Below are 26,242 nucleotides of genomic sequence, written 5' to 3' on the forward strand. Positions count from 1 at the left end.
TAACACTACAAAATGTTGAAAAAGTCAAGGGGTGTGAATACTTTCTGAAGACACTGTAAATATTGATGTTCACCCTAAAAAAGAGGGGGTTCCCGAGTGGCACAGCGGTCTAAGGCACTGCATCTCAGTGCTAGAGACATCACTACAGACCCTGATTCGATTCCAGGCTGAATCACAACCAGCCGTGATTGGGAGTCCCAGGGTAGGCCGTCATTGTAAATAAGAATTTGTTCTTAACTGACTTGCCTAGTTAAAAGAAAAATGTTTAAAGGTATGGACCCCAGGAGGGGAGAGGTCAGTCCTTACTGGGTTGTTGCTTAACACTGTGTGTGTGTGTGTGTGTGTGTGTGTGTGTGTGTGTGTGTGTGTGTGTGTGTGTGTGTGTGTGTGTGTGTGTGTGTGTGTGTGTGTGTGTGTGTGTGTGTGTGTGTGTGTATGGTGATCAGATGTCTCCTGAGCTGTGTTGTGTCATATGTTGTATGATGTAAAATACTTGAAAGTACTACTTAAGTTGTTTTTTGGAGGTATCTGTACTTTACTAATTATATTTTTGCCTCTGATCTGGCTGACTCACTAAACACAAATGCTTAGTTTGTAAATGATGTCTGAGTGTTATAGTGTGCTGCTGGCTATCAGTAAATTTTAAAAAATACAAGAAAATTGTCCCATCTGGTTTGCTTAATATAAGGAATTTGAAATAATTTATATTTTTACTTTTACTTTTGATACTTAAGAATATTTGAGCAATTACATTTCTTTTTGATATTTAAGTATATTTAAAAACAAATACTTTTTTACTTTTACTCAAGTAGTATTTTACAGGGTGACTTTCACTTTTACTTGAGTTATTTCTATTAAGGTATCTTCACTTTTACTCAAGTATGAAAATTGGGTACTTTTTCCAGCACTGGTGTAATGAGACACTTTAATCCACTGACATGGATGGTTTGTAATCGAGAACCTGCGAGTCGTCCCCTCTCTTTCTTTATCTTTCTGTCACTCTCTCTCCCTCTATATCCCCCTATCCCACCCCTCTCCCTGGAGAAGTACAACAGATTGGGCCCCTGCTCTAAAACACAGTCAAATAGTGTTTTTGTCTTTACTCATTTAATAAAGTCTCCTGAGACCGAAACTGAGTAGCCTATATTTCCCAACGTCATTCCATTGGCTGCTTTCCAACAGTGACCAATGAGCATTTAGGCCGTTTGAGTTCTTTGTTTGTGCAACTGCAAGGTATCATGAACTCCTGTGAAAACAGACAAAACAGGTGTGAAGGATATTTGGCATGCTAGATTCTTTCTTAGTTGTTTACTGCCATCTTGTGTTGAACAGTGATACTGTCTGCTGTTAGAGCTGGGCGAACCTAACCTCACCTCTCTAGAAAATAGGTAACAGACCCTAAAACCTTCCTTCCAGTCAAATCTATGGGTTGGGTTATTTCAAATAAATAGTTTCAATGTTATTTAATTTTCCTTTATTCAATTTAACTTAAAAAAAATACAGAAATGTAAACGGATGTTATATACTGTAGAACAATAATCTACAGTTATCAAGTGTTGATTGATAGACCAATCCCTAGTGCAAAACAGTACCAGAAACCCTCCCATTCAAACTGGTTTGAATCATATTGCTTTTTAATGATAAGGCATATTAGAATCGAGATGTGTCCTTAGGTGACCCCTCTCCTGAGCTGACCTTGAACTCCTCATGACTGTTTGCTTTGCTGAAGGGGAATGAGGTGGAATGGGACTCACAGTTTAGCAGTACGCTCGGTTTACAGTAGACAAAAAAAAACTAAGCTGCATGAGGCAAAAAATATATAAATAATAAATTAAATGTTTCTATAATTCTTCTATAATTAAGAAAATATGAGAAATTGATTGATTATGAATGTGAATATAAAGACCTATAAAAAATAAGAACTTTATTTGTATTTAATGTAACTCAACAGTATGGGTTGTCCTTGGCTCTTTCATTACCTTACATCATTTAAGCCTAATCCTTGTTTGTCGACACAGTTGAAGAAAATCAAGGATTTGTGGAGATTAGGAAACTTGTGCTCAAAATGACCATGCAGTCAGATTTTATGTTCCAAAAGGAAACTTCCTAAGTTTCCTGCCCCTTAACCCACAGAGTGATGTAGTACTTTTCCATTTCGGCTGTTTCAAGTGACAACCTGTATAAATAAATGTTTTCTCATTAAGGAAGCCATTCAAGTTTAACAGTCTATAATGTACACTGAGTGTAAAAATTTTTTAAGGACAACTGCTCTTTCCATGACAGGCTGACCAAGTGAAAGCTATGATTGCTTATTGATGTGACTTGTAAAATCCAACTCAAGGATTTTTAAGCCTTGAGACAATTGAAACATGGATTGTGTATGTGTGCCATTCAGAGGGTGAAAGATTTAAGTGCCTTTGAACGGGGCATGGTAGTAAGTGCCAGGCGTACCGGTTTGTGTCAAGAACTGCAATGCTGCTGGGTTTTTCACGCTCAGCAGTTTCCCGTGTGTATCAAGAATGGTCCACCACCCATAGGACATCCAGCCAACATGACACAACTGTGGGAATCATTGGAGACAACATAGGCCAGCATCCCTGTGGATGGGGGTGCAACTTTATTAGGTAGGTGTCCTTAATGTTTTGTACACAGTATCATGATTAGGGCCAAAAGTGTTTCCTAGTTAGGGGACATGGTGGTTCTGATTTTGACAAGAGGACCTTGAATTGAATGTTTTGATCTGTAGCCTGCAGTTAGTTATCCTTGAACCATTGCCAAATTACAGGGTGCTGAACCTCAAGGCAGCAGCTCGGTCCACCCCATGGACTCCTTGCTCATACAACTGTGACTGTTCACTTTGGAACTTTTGCAGTGGAACAACCAACCAGCATCCCCAAAGAGCTGTTGAGGTGTGGAATTATATTTCTTCATATTCCTTTATTTTTATTTAGTCAGGATAGCCCACTCAGTAGCCTAACAATTGCCACTGCTTCCCTTGGAGTCCTTTTTACCCATCAATATCCACATATATGCTATGCACATCACCTTCTTTTATATTGAGTAGAGAATAGATATCATAGGTGAGGCTACTGATGTCACAACTGAACTCCCAGACCATACACTGGAAAACGTTCCCCTGTACATTTACAGCATTATACTGGCAGCAGTATACTGTACTCTAACTCTTACTGTAATCTTTTTTGGTATTGTAATGAATGAATAAATGTCTGAATAAATTACATTAATTGAGAAGAGGCAGGTTTTGTATTTTACAGTATTTTACTGTAATTGCATAGGATTGGTGCAAGCAGGTTAGCAGCTAGGTAATCACTGTCAGATTTCAATACTGTCCTGTCTTCTCTCAAATGAGCCATTTATCATATTTTTGCAATATCCTACCTCAAGAAATGTGTAAGGTCCACCACATTTCTCCATTTGTCTGCTTCTTCAGTCCAGGGTGCATTGCATGGTGCTGTTGCATGGCAGTTGTGAATGTCTGACTCCACTATGCAAGGCACATCGATCTGCAGGTTGAACATGGTGGGATTGTAGACTCCTAAATTGATAATGCAGTTTTTTCTACAGCTAACTAGCAATGTCACATGCTTTGGTATTATTGTGTGTAGCTATGTTTGCTTGCTTGCTTGCTAGCTAGCAAGCTACCTAGCTAGCAAGCCAGCCAGCCAGCCCATAGAGAGAGCATTGCATTGTGGGATTTGTAGTCGACTTGAGCTGTAACAGAAATCCACAATGATTTTCACGTTGCTACCAACCCTTATTAAAACAATAAAATTAAACATTTGTTCACAAACAACAACATTCTGAAATATTTGGTTTTATTTAACACTGTAAATGATAGGAATTAGTGCTTTTTGCTGGATTTTTCCTTAGCTAACAGAATCTTTCAGTATTTTACCTAAACAGTATTTTTCAGTATTTTACCCATAATGCAATGCAATCTACAGCATTAATTATGTAAAATACATTTCAGGTATTTTACTGTGCATTCAACAATGTTTTACTGTTATAATTACTTTACTTTCTTTATTTATAGTGAGTAGAGAATAGAGATCATATCAAAGGCGATGCTGCTAAACTCCCAGACCACATCAGACAACAGTTGGGTTTATTTCATCCATCAGTAGGCCTATGGGTGCAATAAAGACAGCTACTGTCTGTGTTATGGCCCACAACTCTCTCACACACTAGCCGGGCTGTTCATGTTTTTTCTGGGAAGACCTCTGCAGTGTGCTGAACCCCCACTGTCTTTGTCCTGAAGGCCTTCCACTGTGTTTTGAACCGTTACGCACAGCTAGGCTATTTAAGGGAGAATGGCCGGTAGGTAGGACTAGGCTAGATTACCTGTCGGCTAACTAGCCTATCTTCAGCAACAGACTCAGAGGCGATGCGGGGCAGGTGGGGCAGAGCCCCACCAATATCCAGGAGATTTTCATGCAACAATATGTGACCGACCGGCTCGATTCGGTCTTATGTAGCAAAATTTGAAATGGTGTTTTTTCTATTGGATAAAAGTAGACTCAGACCTAGAAAATGGTATATCATATACTATAGCTGAGTAACAATGGGAATGTAATTCTGATTTGAAAGTTGATACACTTGTAATCTAACTTTTGAGAAAATGTCCTTTGAATGTTTTGGTACACCTACTGGAGAGCTTTTCTTTGTCTACACCCATTCAGCATCGTTCACATCCTCTTAAGCTTTAGCCCCACCCATCTCTTTAAGGATTCGCATGTGAGGCCATATTAGGACCCGTTTCAGGAAACTAGGCATATGTCGCATGTCACGAATTCACAAGAGAGCCATTTTAAAGTTTTCTTCAATGTATTTTTTTATCAAAATGCAGAAATGCCTTCAGGAATATGTGAACTTTCATGTGCCTTAATAACAAACGTTTATGCCATCTGTAAATATTAATAAAATTGTTAAATTACAAGCCTTGTTGGTTAAGCCACAGAAAAAAGGGAGCAACCTACCCACTAGCCATGATTGGCTGAGATAATGAGTGGGCTGGACATGCCGTTAGAGGAGTTCGGATTGGTCTGCCATATAGAGGGCTTCTGTCTATTTGAGCCGGTCAGTCTTTGTTGGTAGTCCTGTTGAACGTGGCTTTTTTATGTATTGTGTAGTGGAGCTGCATAGCTAAGTGTTGCTCTCCACATTCTGGAGGATGAAGTTTGAAATCAGTGGAATTAGACTATGATAGCTAAAGAGATGGAGAAAACAGCTGTCTCCGGATTACATCTTCAAACTGAGGGCAACAGTGGCATGGCATCCGTGACAGGGAGACGCGTCCATCATGCATGATGATGTATACAGGTAAGATAGTCTAGCATTAGCTAGCTACATTTTCAGATATTACACATTTCTAATTTTGACAGAAAGTGGTTTAATTTCAAGCTAAAGTGTACTGTTAGCTAGCTAGCTAACGTTAGCTGGCTGGCTCCCTAGCTGACATTGTTATTCGTATCCCAGAGATGTTTGCTTTGCTAGTTAGAGCCTAATGTTAGCTAGCTAACATTGAACCTGGTTGGTTAGCTCCCAGCATATTCATTCAGTGTCTTAATGACATGATTTGGCACAATGTTCGTTGTTGTTTAACTAGCTAACGTTAGTTGGCTGGCTCGTTAGCTAACGTTATGTGACGTGTATGATCTTACACGTTGTTTACCTTGCTAGGTTCATTGTTTACCTAGCTAGCTAGCTAGCTACATGTCTTAAGCTAAAGTATACAACACTCGTTAAATATGGCCGGTGTCAGTAAACGTTTGCAAAAAGTGGAATGAAATTGTCACCAGCAGAGCTGATTAGGCTGTTTTCATGTTATCCATAGGTAAACAAATCATCGGCCAGAGCGTCAAGTGTGCACGTTCCGAGGGTGAAACAAGATTGGTGGGGCTAAAGCTTAAGAGGGTGTGAACGATGCTGAATGGTTGTAGACAAAGAAGAGCTCTTCACTAGATACCAAAACATTCAAAGCCATTTTCTCAAAAATGATTTTACAAGTTTATCAACTTTCAATGCAGAATTACTTTCCCATTGTTCCTCAACAATGAGGTGTATTATTTACCATTTTGTAGCTCTGAGTCTCTACTTTTCTCCAAAGTAAAAAACACAATTTCAAATTTTGCTACATAAGAATCCAGGTGGTGAGTCACATGTACTAAACAACCAAACATTTCAAGACTAAAGGCTGGTTTATACTACGGCTGTGTTCGTAAATTTAATCTGGAGTGCCATAGTGTGCTTAAGGGTGTTTGTGAACTCAGAGTGTTGTCAGATTGTCCATTGTTCGTAAATTCAGAGCGTTTCGCTCTCCTTGGACCGTTCAGAGCGCACACTGGACGCTCTGGCCAAGGAGTAGGGTTGATCCGAGCGTTCTGACCTAACAGCAGTCAAGCACCCAAGCTAACTGGCTAACGTTGGCTAGCTTGCTAGCTACTTCCAGACACAAATAAGAGAACAGCTCACTCTGACCATTTAAAACACCCTAGCAGAGCTGGTGAGGCTGTATGTTAACTTGCAACTGTGTTGCTGGGAACAATTTAATTATGGTTTTTGCCAATGTTTACTGACACCGGCCACATTCAACGGGTGTTGATAAATAAATTCATCAGTTATTCTGCGCTCTGGCACACTGAGATGAGAGTGCTCTGAAATCGGAGTAGATAGCCAGAGCGAATTTACCAGCTACGTCTATCAACAGTTGTTGCAGTGATATCATGAAAACTCCATTGAAATGGTTACTTGCATAGTGGAGTCTTTTGTTAAGACATGTAGCTAGCTAGCTAAACAATGAACCATTATCCCAACTCATGACTTTACTACCCTGCATGAGTCTGCAGGTAGCTAACCAACCAGGTAACATTTTAGTTAACTAACATTAGGCTATAACTAGCAAAGCAAATGGCTCTGAGAAACAAATAATAATACTACACAGACGTTAACTAGCTAGCTAACAGTACACTTTAACTTGAAATGAAAAATCAGTTTGACTAAATTAAAAACGTGTAATATCTGAAAATGTATAATTAGCTAACGCACTTTTGTACATTGCAATGTAAGGTACAATTTACCTTATTTTAGCGTCCAAAAAACGTAATACTTCCAGGTCAACTGTAATAGGAATACCATTGTATAGCACAATTTCTCCCCTTTCCAGTAAAATCAATGATGAGACCTTCATGCTGCCCGTCTGCATTATTGAAGAAGGCAATGAGCTCCGTCGGGACTTTTTAAAAATGGCGGGTGGGGAAACCTACTGTGTGATACGGAAAGGGGGAGATAAGCCGTGTGGGGAAACGGCTTTTTACACCCGATCTGTCCAACTTATCACCTCTAAAATTTAAATAAAACTAAAAATAGTTTATATAATGTGTCATTACATACCTATTTGAAGATTTGTGTCGAATATGAATCTGGTTTTCAGGGCGGCGCTAAAGTTATCTTACGAAGTAAACAGAGGCTGTCGTGGCTTTTGAGAGTAATGATGGCTTGCAGTGATGACGCAAAAAATTAATGCATTCAGTTGTACAATTGACTAGGTATCCCCCTTACCCTGTCCCTGTCCCTTTCTTGTTTTTAATCTGCGAGAGAAGCGTTACACCTGGTGGAGAGAGGATGTACGACACAGAATGAGTTGCATTATGTGTGCTGTACGTTACGTCATGACACGTCACAATTTAACGTACAGCGTCAGAGGGGTCAGTTTTTAAAACTTTTCTCCAATACTATCAGGCCATTACCATGTCAATCAACGCTTGAAAAGAAACGCAGTTCACACCCCAGATTTTGATGCCAACACAGTCGCTACAGTCCCATTAGTTTTCATTGCAGCCTCATTTGAATGCCGCGGTTGCACAAATTTGTACGGAGTGGGGTTAGTCAACAGCAGCAAGCTAGACTATCTTACCAATATACAGTACCAGTCAAAAGTTTGGACACACCTACTCATTCAAGGGTTTTTCTTTATTATTACTATTTGCTACATTGTAGAATAACAGTGAAGCATCAAAACTATGAATAACACATATGGAATCATGTAGTAACCAAAAAAGTGATAAACAAATCAAAATATATTTGAGATTTTAGATTCTTCAAAGCAGCATTCTCTCAACCAGCTTCACCTGGAATGCTTTTCCAACGGTCTTGAAGGAGTTCCCATATATGCTGAGCACTTGTTGGCTGCTTTTCCTTCACTCTGCGGTCCAACTCATCTCAAACCATCTCAATTGGGTTGAGGTTAGGTGATTGTGGAGGCCAGGTCATCTGATGCAGCACTCCATCACTCTCCTTCTTGGTCAAATAGCCCTTACACAGTCTGGAGGTCTTTTGGGTCATTGTCCTGTTGAAAAACAAATGATAGTCCCACTAAGCGCAACCCAGATGGAATGCTGTGGTAGCCATGCAAGTTAAATGTGCCTTGAATTCTAAATAAATCACAGACAGTGTCACCAGCAAAGCACCCCCACACCATCACTCCTCCATGCTTCATGGTGGGAATCACACATGAGGAAATCATTCGTTCACCTACTCTGCATCTTACAAAGACACAGCAGTTGGAACCAAAAATTGTAAATTTGGACTCATCAGACCAAAGGACATATTTCCACCTGTCTAATGTCCATTGCTCATGTTTCTTCTTCCAAGCAAGTCTCTTCTTCTTATTGGTGTCCTTCAGTAGTGGTTTCTTTGCAGCAATTTCGACCATGAAGGCCTGATTCACGCAGTCTCCTCTGAACAGTTGATGTTGAGATGTGTCTGTTACTTGAACTCTTTGAAGCATTTATTTGGGCTGCAATCTGAGGTGCAGTTAACTCTAATGAACTTATCCTCTGCAGCAGAGGGTCTTCCTTTCCTGTATTATTTCACCTTTATTTAACCAGGTAGGCCAGTTGAGAACAAGTTCTCATTTACAACTGTGACCTGGCCAAGATAAAGCAAAGCAGTGCGACACAAACAACAACACAGAGTTACACATGGAATAAACAAACGTACAGTCAATAACACAATATAAAGGCTATATACAGTGTGTGCAAATGGCGTGAGGAGGTAAGGCAATAAATAGGCCATAGTAGCGAGGTAATTTCAATTTAGCAAATTAACACTAGAGTGATAGATGTGCAGATGATGATGTGCAAGTAGAAATACGGGTGTGTAAAAGAGCAAAAAAGTAAATAAAAACAATATGGGGATGAGGTAAGTATATTGGATGGGCTATTTACAGATGGGCTGTATACAGCTGCAGCGATCGGTAAGCTGCTCAGATAGCTGATGCTTAAATTTAGTGAAGGAGATATAAGTCTCCAACTTCAGCGATTTTTGTAATTTGTTCCAGTCATTGGCAGCAGAGAACTGGAAGGAAAGGCGGGCAAATGAGGTGTTGGCTTTGGGGATGACCAGTGAGATATACCTGCTGGAGCGTGTGCTACGGGTGGGTGTTGTTATGGTGACCAGTGAGCTGAGATAAGGCAGAGCTTTACCTAGCAAAGACTTATAGATGACCTGGAGCCAGTGGGTCTGGCGACGAATATGTAGTGAGGGCCAGCCGACGAGAGCATACAGGTCGCAGTGGTGGGTGGTACCTGTATATGGGGCTTTGGTGACAAAACAAATGGCACTGTGATAGACTGCATCCAGTTTGCTGAGTAGAGTGTTGGAGGCTATTTTGTAAATGACATCGCCGAAGTGGAGGATCGGTAGGATAGTCAGTTTTACGAGGGTATGTTTGGCAGCGTGAGTGAAGGAGGCTTTGTTGCGAAATTGGAAGCCGATTCTAGATTTAATTTTGGATTGTAGATGTTTAATATGAGTCTGGAAGGACAGTTAACAGTCTAGCCATACACCTAGGTATTTGTAGTTGTCCACATATTCTAAGTCAGAACCGCCCAGAGTAGTGATGTTAGTCGGGTGGGCGGGTGCGGGCAGCGATCGGTTGAAAAGCATGCATTTAGTTTTACTAGCATTTAAGAGCAGTTGGAGGCCACGGAAGGAGTGTTGTATGGCATTGAAGCTCGTTTGCAGGTTTGTTAACACAGTGTCCAAAGAAGGGGCAGATGTATACAGAATGGTGTCGTCTGCATAGAGGTGGATCAGGGAATCACCAGTAGCAAGAGCGACATCGTTGATTATATACAGAGAAAAGATTCGGCACGAGAATTGAACCCTGGGGCACCCCCATAGAGACTGCCAGAGGTCCGGACAACAGGCCCTCCAATTTGACACACTGAACTCTATCTGAGAAGTAGTTGGTGAACCAGGCGAGGCAATCGATTGAAAAACCAAGGCTTTCCACTCTGTCAATCACCGTATTCTTATAGACAGGCTCAACAGGTCTGTCGATGAAGACGGCTGGTCGATGAAGACGGCTGCACAGTATACTGTCTTTTATCGATGGCGGTTATGATATCGTTTAGTACCTTGAGCGTGGTTGAGGTGCACCCGTGACCATCTCGGAAACTGGATTGCACAGTGGAGAACGTGCGGTGGAATTCTAAATGGTCAGTGATCTGTATGTTAACTTGGAAGACTTGCGAAGACTTTAGAAAGGCAGGGCAGGATGGATATAGGTCTGTAACAGTTTGGGTCTAGAGTGTCACCCCCTTTGAAGAGGGGGATGACCGCAACAGCTTTCCAATCTTTAGCGGTCTCGGACGATACGAAAAAGAGTTTGAAAAGACTGGTTTTAGAGGTTACAACAATGGCGGCGGATAATTTCAGAAAGAGAGGGTCCAGATTGTCTAGCCCAGCTGATTTGTACGGGGTCCAGGTTTTGCAGCTCTTTCAGAACATCTATTATCTGGATTAGGGTGAAGGAGAAGCTGGGGAGGCTTGGGCAAATAGCTGTGGGGGTTGCAGAGCTGTTGGCCGGGGTTGGGGTAGCCAGGAGGAAAGCATGGCCAGCCGTAGAGAAATGCTTATTGAAATTCTCAATTATCGTGGATTTATCGGTGGTGACAGTGTTTCCTAGCCTCAGTGCAGTGGGCAGCTGGGAGGAGGTGCTCTTATTCTCCATGGACTTTACAGTGTCCCAAAACTTTTTGGAGTTAGAGCTACAGGATGCAAATTTCTGTTTGAAAAGGCTAGCCTTTGCTTTCCTAACTGATTGCGTGTATTGGATCCTGACTTCCCTGAAAAGTTGCATATCGCGGGGACTATTCGATGCTAGTGCAGTCTGCCACAGGATGTTTTTGTGCTGGTCGAGGGCAGTCAGGTCTGGAGTGAACCAAGGGCTGTATCTGTTCTTAGTTCTACATTTTTTGAAAGGGGCATGCTTATTTAAGATGGTGAGGAAATTACTTTTAAAGAACGACCAGGCATCCTCTACTGACGGGATGAGGTCAATATCCTTCCAGGATACCCGGGCCAGGTCGATTAGAAAGGCCTGCTCGCAGAAGTGTATTAGGGAACGTTTGACAGTGATGAAGGGGTGGTCGTTTGACCGCGGACCCATAGCAGATGCAGGCAATGAGGCAGTGATCGCTGAGATCCTGATTGAAAACAGCAGAGGTATATTTGGAGGACAAGTTGGTCAGGATAATATCTATGAGGGTGCCCATGTTTACGGATTTAGGGTTGTATCTGGTGGGTTCCTTGATAATTTGTGTGAGATTGAGGGCATCTAGTTTAGATTGTAGGACTGCCGGGGTGTTAAGCATATCCCAGTTTAGGTCACCTAAAAGAACAAACTCTGAAGATAGATGGGGGGCAATCAATTCACATATGGTGTCCAGAGCACAGCTGGGAGCTGAGGGGGGTCTATAACAGGCGGCAACAGTGAGAGACTTATTTCTGGAGAGATTCATTTTTTAAATTAGAAGCTCGAACTGTTTGGGCATAGACCTGGAAAGTATGAAAGAACTTTGCAGGCTATCTCTGCAGTAGATTGCAACTCCTCCCCCTTTGGCAGTTCTATTTTGATAGAAAATGGTGTAGTTGGGGATGGAAATCTCCGAAATTTTGGTGGCCTTCCTAAGCCAGGATTCAGACATGGCAAGGACATACAGGGTTGGCGGAGCTGCTAAAGCAGTGAGTAAAACAAACTTAGGGAGGAGACTTCTGATGTTAACATGCATTGTCTTTGACAATTTTTAGGGTCTTCCTCTGACACCGCCTGGTTTTGAGGTCCTGGATGGCAGAAAGCTTGGCCCCAGTGATGTACTGGGCCGTTCACACTACCCTCTGTAGTGCCTTGCGGTCAGAGGCCGAGCAGTTGCCATACCAGGCAGTGATGCAACCAGTCAGGATGCTCTCGATGGTGCAGCTGTAGAACCTTTTGAGGATCTGAGGACCCATGCCAAATATTTTCAGTCTCCTGAGGGGGAATAGGTTTTGTCGTTCCCTCTTCACGACTGTCTTGGCGTGCTTGGACCATGTTAGTTTGTTGGTGATGTGGACACCAAGGAACTTGAAGCTCTCAACCTGCTCCACTGCAGCCCCGTCGATGAGAATGGGGGCGTGCTCGGTCCTCTTTTTCCTGTAGTCCACAATCATCTCCTTTGTCTTGATCATGTTGAGGGAGAGGTTGTTGTCCTGGCACCACACGGCCAGGTCTCTGACCTCCTCCCTATAGGCTGTCTCCACTGTTGTGTCATCGGCAAACTTAATGATGGTGTTGGAGTCGTGCCTGGCCGTGCAGTCATGAGTGAACAGGGAGTACAGGAGGGGCTGAACACGCACCCCTGAGGGGCCCCTGTGTTGAGGATCAGCGTGGCGGATGTGTTGTTACCTACCCTTACCACCTGGGGGTGGCCTGTCAGGAAGTCCAGGATCCAGTTGCAGAGGGAGGTGTTTAGTCCCAGGGTCAGCTCAATCACTCACAAAGACCCTGGGACATGCTTTATGAAGTATGCCCTTCCCAGGCTTATTAATAGTCATGCTAAGTAAAACTATCAAGGTGCTACAGTTGTGTTAAAAATACTCTATGCACTGTCAGGGGCTGAAACCCCATCGATAGTCATGACAAAGGTGACCTTCACAACTTCATCAACTCTACTGAACAAGAAGGGCAGCTGTTTCACTTGCACACTTGCACACTTGCACACACACACACACACACACACACACACACACACACACACACACACACACACACACACACACACACATACTGTCACGTCCTGACCAGCAGATGGAGCTATTGTATTAGTTTTGGTGTCAGGACGTGGCAGGTTTTGTGTATGTGAATGATTGTGTTGTTGATTGGGACTTCCAATTGAAGGCAGGTGTGTTGAGTTGCCTTTGATTGGAAGTCCTATATAGGTGTGTGTGTTTTTCTTTGGGGTTGTGGGTGGTTGTTTTTGCACTGCGTTTAATAGCCTGCAGAACTGTTGCCACCTTTATTGTTTTGTTAAGTGGATGCTTTACTCCTTTTTTGAAATTAAATATGAGTATTCACATACCTGCTGCGCCTTGGTCTTCTCTCCATGACAACTTCTGTTACAGAACCACCCACCACCAAACCAGGACCAAGCAGCAGTAGAGGAAGGAGCCACAGGAGTTCAACGTGATGGACCAATGGACGTGGGAGCAAATCCTGGACGGAGAGGGACCATGGACTCAGGCTGGGGATTATCGCCTCCCGCAGTGGGAGATTGAAGCGGCGAGAGCGGAGAGGCGATTCTATGAGGAGAGAGAGCGCAAGGAACAGGTGGAGGCAGCTGGACAGAGGAACCAACGGGAACGTTATGCTGGAACACGGTTGGGTAGGAAACCCGAGAGGCACCCCCAATAAATTTTTTTGGGGGGGCACACGGGTAGCTTGGCCAGGCCAGGGAAGAGCCGTAAGCCAGCTACCCGTGACTACAGGGAGGTGCGTATGAGGTGGATGGCGCCATGTTACGCTGAGGTACGCACCATCTCGTCTATATGGACGCACAGCCCAGTCTGCCCGGTACCAGCGCCCCGCAGGTGCCAGGGCAAGGTGAGCATCGAGCCAGAAGGGGTGAAGCCAACCCTGCACTCAAGACCGCCAGTGCGCCCTTTCGGTCCGGTGTTTCCCGCTAGACGCACTAGCATGGAGGTGCGTGTCTCCAGGCTGGCACGTCCAGTACCAGCCCCACGCATCAGGAGTCTAGTGCGTCAGCCCAGCCTCTCCAGTCAAGAGTCACCAGAGCCACCCGCCAGTCAACAGTCACCAGAGCCGCCCGCCAGTCAACAGTCACCAGAGCCGCCCGCCAGTCAACAGTCACCAGAGCCGCCCGCCAGTCAACAGTCACCAGAGCCGCCCGCCAGTCAACAGTCACCAGAGCCGCCCGCCAGTCAACAGTCACCAGAGCCGCCCGCCAGTCAACAGTCACCAGAGCCGCCCGCCAGTCAACAGTCACCAGAGCCGCCCGCCAGTCAACAGTCACCAGAGCCGCCCGCCAGTCAACAGTCACCAGAGCCGCCCGCCAGTCAACAGTCACCAGAGCCGCCCGCCAGTCGTACGTCACCAGAGCCGCCCGCTAGTCAGGAGCCGCCAGAGCCGCCCGCTAGTCAGAAGCCACCAGAGTGGCCCGACTGCCCGGAACTGCCAGAGTGGCCCGACTGCCCGGAACTGCCAGAGTGGCCCGACTGCCCGGAACTGCCAGAGTGGCCCTCCTGTCCTCCGGCCCAGCCCGAGTGGCACTCCTGCCCTCCGGCCCAGCCCGAGTGGCCCTCCTGCACTCCGGCCCAGCCCGAGTTGCCCTCCTGCCCTCCGGCCCAGCCCCAGTGGCCCTCCTGCCCTCCGGCCCAGCCCGAGTGGCCCTCCTGCCCTCCGGCCCAGCCCGAGTGGCCCTCCTGCCCTCCGGCCCAGCCCGAGTGGCCCTCCTGCCCTCCGGCCCAGCCCGAGTGGCCCTCCTGCCCTCCGGCCCAGCTCGAGTGGCCCTCCGGTCCTCCGGCCCAGCCCGAGTGGCCCGCCTGTCCCCCGGCCCAGCCCGAGTGGCCCGCATGTCTTCCGACCCAGCCCGAGTGGTCCGTCTGCCCGGCGCAGCTATCGGCGCCACCAAAGTGGGCGACGCCGAAGTTGGAGCGAGGTCCCCGTCCTGCACCTGAGCCACCTCCAGGATAGGTGGGTTGGGGTGGGAGGGTGTAGCACAGTGCCGTCGGTGACGGCAGCCACCCTCCCTTCCCTCCCTTATTGTTTAGGGGTTATTGTTTATGTTTTTTTTGTTGGTGTTTTCTGTTGGTAGGTGTATTCCGGGGTCTGCACCTTGAGGGGGGGGGGGTACTGTCACGTCCTGACCAGCAGATGGAGCTATTGTATTAGTTTTGGGGTCAGGACGTGGCAGTTTTTGTGTATGTGAATGATTGTGTTGTTGATTGGGACTTCCAATTGAAGGCAGGTGTGTTGAGTTGCCTTTGATTGGAAGTCCTATATAGGTGTGTGTGTTTTTCTTTGGGGTTGTGGGTGGTTGTTTTTGCACTGCGTTTAATAGCCTGCAGAACTGTTGCCACCTTTATTGTTTTGTTAAGTGGATGCTTTACTCCTTTTTTGAAATTAAATATGAGTATTCACATACCTGCTGCGCCTTGGTCTTCTCTCCATGACAACTTCTGTTACACACACACACACACAATGTATTCATGATGAGTTATTTCCAGAATCCCAAGTAGCAGATCTTTACTGCTTTGAGATACGGACAGAGACAAGCTGATGGATGAACACTGCAGAAGAATGTTACGGTTCAGCCTAAAACCCCAGTACTGGGCAGAGAAAGAGATAGACAGAGAGAGAAAGGGAGGGAGATGAAGAGAGAGAGAGGGACAGAGAGAGAGTGAGAGAGAGAGTGGAGTGGGGTGGGAGTGAGAGGAATGTGTGCTGTAGTTTCACTCATGTCCATACAAGTCTTGTTTTCCTGATAAGAGTAAAACAATGACACTGCTGATTTCCTGTGAAAATGAGCTTACTCTAACATAAAGCGGGGAGAAAGAAGGCTTTCTAAATGGAGAACTGTGCCTTATCTACCCGGGGACCGGACGGTGCACAATGAAAGAAAGCATGTGTGTGCGTGTGTGTGTGTGTGTGTGTGTAGGCCTACTGTATTGTTATGTGATGGTAGCCTTTTGTTTACTCACTTCAGCACAGTTGGTCAACGATAGTTGTATAGTAAGGTAACCCTATTCAAGTGAATGCATCCTACTGTACACACATGCATAGACATTGTTGTGATGTGACGTGAATCTCACGAGGACAGATGTAGCTTGTTTATCTCTGTCTCTCATCTACTGTACACTCCATCTTTTGCCTTCCTCACTCCTCCTTTGAGTAAATACTTGTTCTAAAGTTAATTTGGTCACTGTGGGGCCTACTCCGATACAGCTAGCCTTCTTTTCCTCTCCTCCCATCTAGCCTGTATAAGTACTTGACCATACATGGGCCTTTTTGAGAGAGAGAGAGAGAGAGAGAGAGAGAGAGAGGCTTCTCAGGGTGAGGCCTGTAGGACTGTATCACCGGCACAGAAATTCACAGTGTGACCTTTTGTCACAGAGAGAGAAAGTGGCGGGAAAAGCTTTTTTTGTGAGCAGTAAGGGAAGGGCTGCACAAACCCAAGACGGATTAATAACTCATTATTGCACTGTACTATAGCAATAGAAGTAGACTTCCTGATAATGGCTCAGCTCAGCAATAGAGTACCAATATCTACTAAATTACACTGTGGCAACACCTGTAGTGAAACAATGACAGAAAACATCTGAGGAAAATTGGCGGGAAAAGGTTATTTGTGGGAGGGCTCTGCAGCTATACCAATTTTATAAATGTTCCAATGTCAAAGGTTGAACACTGAACAATAGATTGTAACAGTAACCGTTTGTTTCTAAAGACTCTCTAAATCTGTAAGTGGTTTAAGGTTTAGGTAAATCATACAGTGCATCTAGCCTGAAATTCCTTTTGTAAATAAAAGAAAAAGCCTTTGACCTATGCAGCCATTTCTCACACCCATCCTTCATTGTTTTCATCAATTGAATGGAGATAATAGAAAACATCAACACTTGTTTTTCCTTTGCAATATGACAGATATTGAGCCCATTTTTTATTTTGTTACCTACAGTGGGGGAAAAAAGTATTTTATCCCCTGTTGATTTTCTATGTTTGCCCACTTACAAAGAAATTATCAGTCTATAATTTTAATGGTAGGTTTATTTGAACAGTGAGAGACAGAATAACAACAAAAAAATCCAGAAAAACGCATGTCAAAAATGTTATAAAATGATTTGCATTTTAATGAGGGAAATAAGTATTTGACCCCTCTGCAAAACATGACTTAGTACTTGGTGGCAAAACCCTTTTTGGCAATCACAGAGGTCAGATGTTTCTTGTAGTTGGCCACCAGGTTTGCACACTTCTCAGGAGGGATTTTGTCCCACTCCTCTTTGCAGATCTTCTCCAAGTCATTAAGGTTTCGAGGCTGACGTTTGGCAACTCGAACCTTCAGCTCCCTCCACAGATTTTCTATGGGATTAAGGTCTGGAGACTCGCTAGGCCACTCCAGGACCTTAATGTGTTTTTTCTTGAGCCACTCCTTTGTTGCCTTGGCCGTGTGTTTTGGGTCATTGTCATGCTGGAATACCCATCCACGACCCATTTTCATTGCCCTGGCTGAGGGAAGGATGTTCTCACCCAAGATTTGATGGTACATGGCCCGGTCCATCATCCCTTTGATGCGGTGAATTTGTCCTGTCCCCTTAGCAGAAAAACACCCCCTTAGCATAATGTTTCCACCTCCATGTTTGACGGTGGAGATGGTGTTCTTGGGGTCATAGGCAGCATTCCTCCTCCTCCAAACACGGCGAGTTGAGTTGATGCCAAAGAGCTCCATTTTGGTCTCATCTGACCACAACACTTTCCCCCAGTTGTCCTCTGAATCATTCAGATGTTCATTGGCAAACTTCAGACGGGCATGTATATGTGCTTTCTTGAGCAGGGGGACCTTGTGGGCACTGCAGGATTTCAGTCCTTCACGGTGTACTGTGTTACCAATTGTTTTCTTGGTGACTGTGGTCCCAGCTGCCTTGAGATCATTGACAAGATCCTCCTGTGTAGTTCTGGGCTGATTCCTCACCGTTCTCATGATCATTGCAACCCCACGAGGTGAGATCTTGCATGGAGCCCCAGGCCGAGGGAGATTGACAGTTCTTTTGTGTTTCTTCCATTTGCAAATAATCGCACCAACTGTTGTCACCTTCTCACCAAGCTGCTTGGCGATGGTCTTGTAGCCCATTCCAGCCTTGTGTAGGTCTACAATCTTGTCCCTGACATCCTTGGAGAGCTCTTTGGTCTTGGCCATGGTGGAGAGTGTGCTCCTAATCTCAGCTCGTTACCTGTATAAAAGACACCTGGGAGCTAGAAATCTTTCTGATTGAGAGGGGGTCAAATACTTATTTCCCTCATTAAAATGCAAATCAATTTATAACATTTTTGACACAAGTTTTTCTGGATTTTTTTGTTGTTATTCTGTCTCTCACTGTTCAAATAAACCTACCATTAAAAGTATAGACCGATAATTTCTTTGTCAGTGGGCAAATGTACAAAATCAGCAGGGGATCAAATACTTTTTTCCCTCACTGTAGTTGTCTAGCAATTACCAACAAAAAATTGGACAGCTTGAAGAATTTGTTAAATAATAATGGGCAAATGTTGCAGCGTAGTTATTAAGGCAATCAAACAAGCAAAGTGTCAGTATAAAGACAAAGTGGAGTCGCAATTCAACGGCTCAAACACAAGACGTATGTGGCAGGGTCTACAGAAAATCACGGATTACAAAAAGAAAACCAGCCCCGTCGCGGACATCAATGTCTTGCTTCCAGACAAATTAAACAACTTCTTTGCACGCTTTGAGGACAATACAGTGCCACCAAACACTAGTCACTTTAATAATGCCACTTTAAGAATGTTTACATATCTCGCATTACTCATCTCATATGTATATAATGTGTACTGTATCCTTCACTATCTAGTATTTATTATCTATTGCATCTTAGCTGCTCTGTCACTGCTCATTCATATATTTTATACTTATATATTCTTACCCCATTCCTTTACTCGATTGTGTGTATTAGGTTTTGTTGTGGAATTGTTAGATATTACCTGTTAAATACTGCTGCACTTTCGGATCTAGAAGAGTAAGCATTTCAATACACTCACAATAACATCTGCTAACCATGTGTATGTGACCAATACAATTTGAAATTATTTGATTAAACTCTAACTGTTTTAAAGTCACCATTGGCCGAAAGGGGAATTACCTGAGTGGTTTCCTTCCTTTCCGGCAACTGAGTTAGGAAGGACGGCAGTATCTTTGTAGTGACTGGGTGTATTGATACACCATCCAAAGTAATTCATTACTACACCATGCTTAAAGGGATATTCAATGTCTACTTTTAACATTATTTACCCATCTAGCAATAGGTGCCTTTCTTTGCGAGATATTGGAAAACCTCCCTGGTCTTTGTGGTTGATTCTGTGTTTGAAATTCACTGTTCGCCTGAGGGAAATTACAGATAATTGTATGTGTGGGGTACAGAGATAAGGTAGTCATTCAAAAATCATGTTAAATGCTATTATTGCACGTACTGTAGAGTGACTCGTTCCCCAAGTGGAGTCCAACAGATTTGGTACACCAGTTTTTACCCATCAACATGGCCGGATTAAGAAATCATAGGCTTTCTTTTTGTTATAGCCCACATACCATTATTTTGTGCAACTTATTATCTGACTTGTTAAGCACATTTTTCTCCTGAACTTATTTAGTCTTGCCATAAAAAGGGGTTGAATACTTGTTGACTCAAGACATTTCAGCTTTTCATTTTTAATTCATTTGTAAAAATGTCAATTATTCAAAAATAATTCCACATTGACATTATGAGGTACTGTTTGAAGGCCAGTGGGGAAAAAATCTATTTAATCCATGTTAAATTCAGGCTATAGCAAAACAAAATGTGGAAAAAGTCAAGGGGTGTGAATACTTACTGTCATTGTATGCATATAAAGTCACTGTATGCATATAGTCACTGTTTCAGGACAAACTTAAAATGAATGATCAAGTAAATCAAAACCTGTATGCGAATATTCAAAGTTATTATATTTCATTGATGTGTAAAGGGGTGCGTTTGTGTTTGTGTTATAGCCCACTCACCATAATTATGTGTAAACAAATCCATGCACCAAGATGCAATTCAATGCGTGGTAAATTTACTGTTGAAGCCTCAGCATATAATTCCTTCAAGACAGTTGGAAAAGCATTCCAGGTTGAGAGAATGCCAAGAGTGTGCAAAGATGTCATCAAGGCAAAGGGTGGCTACTTTGAAGAATTTCAAATAAATTATATATAATAACACTTTTTTGGTTAAAAAATGATTCCATATGTGTAATTTCATCGTTTTGATGTCTTCACTATTATTCCACAATGTAGAAAATAGTAAAAATAAAGAAAAATCCCTGAATGGGTCGGTGTCCAAACTTTTGACTGGTACTGTATATACAGTTGAAGTCGGAAGTTTACATACACCTTAGCCAAATACATTTAAACTCAGTTTTTCACAATTCCTGACATTTTATCCTCGTAAAAATTCCCTGTCTTAGGTCAGTTAGGATCACCACTTTATTTTAAGAATGTGAAATGTCAGAAAAATAGTAAAGGGTGATTTATTTCAGCTTTTATTTCTTTCATCACATTCCCAATGGGTCAGAAGTTTACATACACTCAATTAGTATTTGGTAGCATTGCCTTTAAATTGTTTAACTTGGGTGAAACGTTTTGGGTAGCCTTCCACAAGCTTCCTACAATAAGTTGGGTGAATTTTGGCCCATTCCTCCTGACAGAGCTGGTGTAACTTAATCAGGTTTGTAGGCCTCCTTGCTCACACACACTTTTTCAGTTCTGCCCACACATTTTCTATAGGATTAAGGTCAAGGCTTTGTGGTGGCCACTCCAATACATTGACTTTGATGTCCTTAAGCCATTTTGCCACAACTCTTGAAGTATGCTTGGGGTCAATGTCCATTTGGAACCAAGCTTTAACTTCCTTCTTGTGATGTTGCTACAATATATCCACATAATTTTCCATTCCTCACGATGCCATCTATTTTGTGAAGTGCACCAGTCCCTCCTGCAGCAAAGCACACCCACAACATGATGCTGCCACCCCCGTGCTTTACAGTTTGGATGGTGTTCTTCGGCTTGCAAGCCTCCTTCTTTTCCCTCCAAACATAACGATGGTCATTTTTGTTTCTTCAGACCAGAGGACATTTCTCCAAAAAGTACGATCTTTGTCCCCATGTGCAGTTGCAAACCATAGTCTGGCTTTTTTATGGCGGTTTTGGAGCAGTGGCTTCTTCCTTGCTGAGTTAGCCTTCCCCGTAGCTCAGTTGGTAGAGCATGGTGTTTGCAACACCAGGGTTGTGGGTTCGATTCCCACGGGGGGCCAAGTATGAAGAAAAAAAAATGAAAAAAGAAATGTATGCATTCACTACTGTAAGTCGCTCTGGATAAGAGCGTCTGCTAAATGACTAAAAAAAAAAATGTAAAAAATGTTATGTTGATATAGGACTCGTTTTACTGTGGATATAGATACTTGTGTACCTGTTTCCTCCAGCATCTTCACAAGGTCCTTTGCTGTTGTTCTGGGATTTATTTGCACTTTTCGCACCAAAGTACGTTCATCTCTAGGAGACAGAACGCGTCTCCTTCCTGAGTGGTATGACAGCTGCGTGGTCCCATGGTGTTTATACTTGCGTACTATTGTTTGTACAGATGAACGTGGTACCTTCAGGCATTTGGAAATTGCTCCCAAGAATGAACCAGACTTGTGGAGGTCTACAATTTCTTTTCTGAGGTCTTGGCTGATTTCTTTTGATTTTCCCATGATGTCAAGCAAATAAGCACCGAGTTTGAAGGTAGGCCTTGAAATACATCCACAGGTACAGCTCCAATTGACTCAAATGATGTCAGTTTGCCTATCAGAAACTTCTAAAGCCATGACATCATTTTCTGGACTTTTCCAAGCTGTTTAAAGGTACAGTCAACTTAGTGTATGTAAACTTCTGACCCACTGGAATTGTGATACAGTGAATCTTAAGTATGTAGATGTCCTAACCGACTTGCCGAAACTACAGTTTGTTAACAAGACATTTGTGGAGTTGAAAAATGAGTTTTAATGACTCCAACCTAAGTGTATGTAAACTTCTGACTTCAACTGTATGTATATACAAAATGAAATATCACATTTACATAGGTATTCAGGCCTTTTACTCAGTACTTTTGTTGAAGCACCTTTGGCAGCAATTACAGCTTTGAGCCTTGTTGAGTTTGTGTCACAGGCGTCAAAATGAGTCAACCAAGGTGCCGCGTGGAATATGTTCATCTTGTAGTTTAATGTAAAAAATGAACACTTTACAAATTAAACAAGAATTACAGCCAACAGTTCCGTCAGGTACTTACAACTAAACGGAAAACAACTACCCACAAAACCCAAAGAAAAAATAGGCTGCCTAAGTATGGCTTCCAATCAGAGACAACGATAGACACCTGCCTCTGATTGGAAACCATACCCGGCCAACACATAGAAAACAAAACATAGAATGCCCACCCAACTATCACATCCTGGCCTAGCTAAACAGAGAAAACACAGCTCTCCTCGGTCAGAGCGTGACAGTATGACACTACAAGCTTGGAACACCTGTGTTTTGGGAGTTTCTCCCAGTCTTCTCTGCAGATCCTCTCAAGCTCTGTCAGGTTGGATGGGGAGTGTCGCTGAACAGTTATTTTCCGGTCTCTCCAGAGATCGATCGGGTTTAAGTCCGGGCTCTGGCTGGGCCACTCAAGGACATTCAGAGACTTGTCCCAAAGCCACTCCTGCGTTGTCATTGCTGTGTGCTTAGGGTCGTTGTCCTGTTGGAAGGTGAACCGTCATGCCAGTCTGAGGTTCTGAGCGCTATTCTTGTTCTGAGAAATGAAGGCTATTCCATGCGAGAAAGTGCTAAGAAACTGAAAATCTCGTACAACGCTCTGTACTACTCCCTTCACAGAACAGCGCAAACTGGCTCTAACCAGAATAGAAAGAGGAGTGGGAGGCCCCGGTGCACAACTGAGCAAGAGGACAAGTACACTAGTGTTTCGTTTGAGAAACAGACGCCTCACAAGTCCTCAACTGGCAGCTTCATTAAATAGTACATTTACATTTACATTTAAGTCATTTAGCAGACGCTCTTATCCAGAGCGACTTACAAATTGATGCATTCACCTTATGATATCCAGTGGAACAACCACTTTACAATAGTGCATCTAAATCTTTTAAGGGGGGGGGGTTAGAAGGATTACTTTATCCTATCCCAGGTATTCCTTAAAGAGGTGGGTTTTCAGGTGTCTCCGGAAGGTGGTGATTGACTCCGCTGTCCTGGCGTCGTGAGGGAGCTTGTTCCACCATTGGGGTGCCAGAGCAGCGAACAGTTTGGACTGGGCTGAGCGGGAACCGTGCTTCCTCAGAGGTAGGGGGGCCAGCAGGCCAGAGGTGGATGAACGCAGTGCCCTTGTTTGGGTGTAGGGCCTGATCAGAGCCTGAAGGTATGGAGGTGCCGTTCCCCTCACAGCTCCGTAGGCAAGCACCATGGTCTTGTAGCGGATGCGAGCTTCAACTGGAAGCCAGTGGAGAGAGCGGAAGAGCGGGGTGACGTGAGAGAACTTGGGAAGGTTGAACACCAGACGGGCTGCGGCGTTCTGGATGAGTTGTAGGGGTTTAATGGCACAGGCAGGGAGCCCAGCCAACAGCGAGTTGCAGTAATCCAGACGGGAGATGACAAGTGCCTGGATTAGGACCTGCGTCGCTTCCTGTGTGAGGCAGGGTCGTACTCTGCGAATGTTGTAGAGCATGAACCTACTGGATCGGGTCACCGCCTTGATGTTAGTGGAGAACGACAGGGTGTTGTCCAGGATCGCGCCAAGGTTCTTAGCACTCTGGGAGGAGGACACAAGGGAGTTGTCAACCGTGATGGCGAGATCATGGAACGGGCAGTCCTTCCCCGGGAGGAAGAGCAGCTCCGTCTTGCTGAGGTTCAGCTTGAGGTGGTGATCCGTCATCCACACTGATATGTCTGCCAGACATGCAGAGATGCGATTCGCCGCCTGGTTATCAGAAGGGGGAAAGGAGAAGATTAATTGTGTGTCGTCTGCATAGCAATGATAGGAGAGACCATGTGAGGATATGACAGAGCCAAGTGACTTGGTGTATAGCGAGAATAGGAGAGGGCCTAGAACAGAGCCCTGGGGGACACCAGTGGTGAGAGCGCGTGGTGCGGAGACAGATTCTCGCCACGCCACCTGGTAGGAGCGACCTGTCAGGTAGGACGCAATCCAAGCGTGGGCCGCGCCGGAGATGCCCAACTCGGAGAGGGTGGAGAGGAGGATCTGATGGTTCACAGTATCAAAGGCAGCAGATAGGTTTAGAAGGATGAGAGCAGAGGAGAGAGAGTTAGCTTTAGCAGTGCGGAGAGCCTCCGTGACACAGAGAAGAGCAGTCTCAGTTGAATGCCCAGTCTTGAAACCTGACTGATTAGGATCAAGAAGGTCATTCTGAGAGAGATAGCAGGAGAGCTGGCCAAGGACGGCACGTTCAAGAGTTTTGGAGAGAAAAGAAAGAAGGGATACTGGTCTGTAGTTGTTGACATGGGAGGGATCGAGTGTAGGTTTTTTCAGAAGGGGTGCAACTCTCGCTCTCTTGAAGACGGAAGGGACGTAGCCAGCGGTCAAGGATGAGTTGATGAGCGAGGTGAGGTAGGGGAGAAGGTCTCCGGAAATGGTCTGGAGAAGAGAGGAGGGGATAGGGTCAAGTGGGCAGGTTGTTGGGCGGCCGGCCGTCACAAGACGCGAGATTTCATCTGGAGAGAGAGGGGAGAAAGAGGTCAAAGCACAGGGTAGGGCAGTGTGAGCAGGACCAGCGGTGTCGTTTGACTTAGCAAACGAGGATCGGATATCGTCAACCTTCTTTTAGTACTTAATTTAGTACCCGCGAAACACCGGTCTCAAAGTCAACAGTGAAGAGGTGACTCTGGGATGCTGGACTTCTAGGCAGCATCCCAGAGGGAACTTGCTTCCATTCAACCACAAGAGCACTAGTAAGGTCTGGCACTGGTGTTGGGCGATTAGGCCTGGGAGAGAGAGAGACCTGAAAGAAATCAGAGAAATGGAAATGGAAAAGGTAGCTCGAGAACATGAGTGACAGAAAAGACAGAGAGATGGAGTGTGCTACATTTACACGTTCAGCCTGAACGCAATGCAAGCGGGAAAAACCATTGTGGATGCAATAGAGGGGGCAAGAAGGCTTAGGAATGCGAACCCATTGACCTATAGGGGTGACCTTAGAAGGCCTTCCATATCAGAATAATGATATAACAGAGTGCCCTCAAATTCAGATCTGGACCTTGAAGCAAGTTCCACTGCTTTTAAAAAATTATTTCCCTCTTATCAGGGCTTGATTTAGACCTGGGACACCAGGTGGGTGCAATTGATTATCAGGTAGAACAGAAAACCAGCAGTGCTCCGGACCTCGTAGGGTAAAATTTGAATACCCCTGACATGGTGGTTCTCTATTGGTGTATCAGGATCCACTGGTTGGTCAGGGCCAGTCCCTCTTAGGTCAAGGCTAAAGAAACATGGCTTAATTTATCCAATGGGTCGTTTAAGCCAGTTCAGCTTTAGTTGGGTCACTCACAATCCAAAAACTCTAGGCAGCTGCCAATAATTTATCCAACATTACCATAGATCCTTATTACTAAATACGTCCAGACAGACATTCCTTTATTTCCCTCATGATCACTAGGTTGATATGGCATTAGGTCAGCTCTCTCACCCCATCTTCTGCAGACATCATCTCTTTCAGGCTGACTGTTCTCTGTGACAGATCTTTTCAGTCAGGTATACTGAAGCTCTGTTGTGACTTACCATGGGCAGAAACATACGGCTGCAGATGATTCATTCACTCCAGGAATTCACATTCTATCATTCACAGTTAGCTCTGGATGGAGCAAGACCAATATAATACTGAGGCCATGTCTATAAAGGATGCAAAGCCTTATAACCACTACAGAATGGACAGAGAAAAGGGACCAGACCATCTTTGGTTGGATCTACACATATCAGCCAACATGATAGTAGTTGTGCTGTACATTTTTGTGCTGCAATTTTATTTTCAAATGGCCTGAGACATAATTAAGAATAATAATATACAATAGACTATAGCATCCACAAAATGCCTGTTTTGTATCTGC

Source organism: Salmo trutta, chromosome 4 (assembly GCF_901001165.1).
Source record: "Salmo trutta chromosome 4, fSalTru1.1, whole genome shotgun sequence".
Lineage (NCBI taxonomy): Eukaryota > Metazoa > Chordata > Actinopteri > Salmoniformes > Salmonidae > Salmo > Salmo trutta.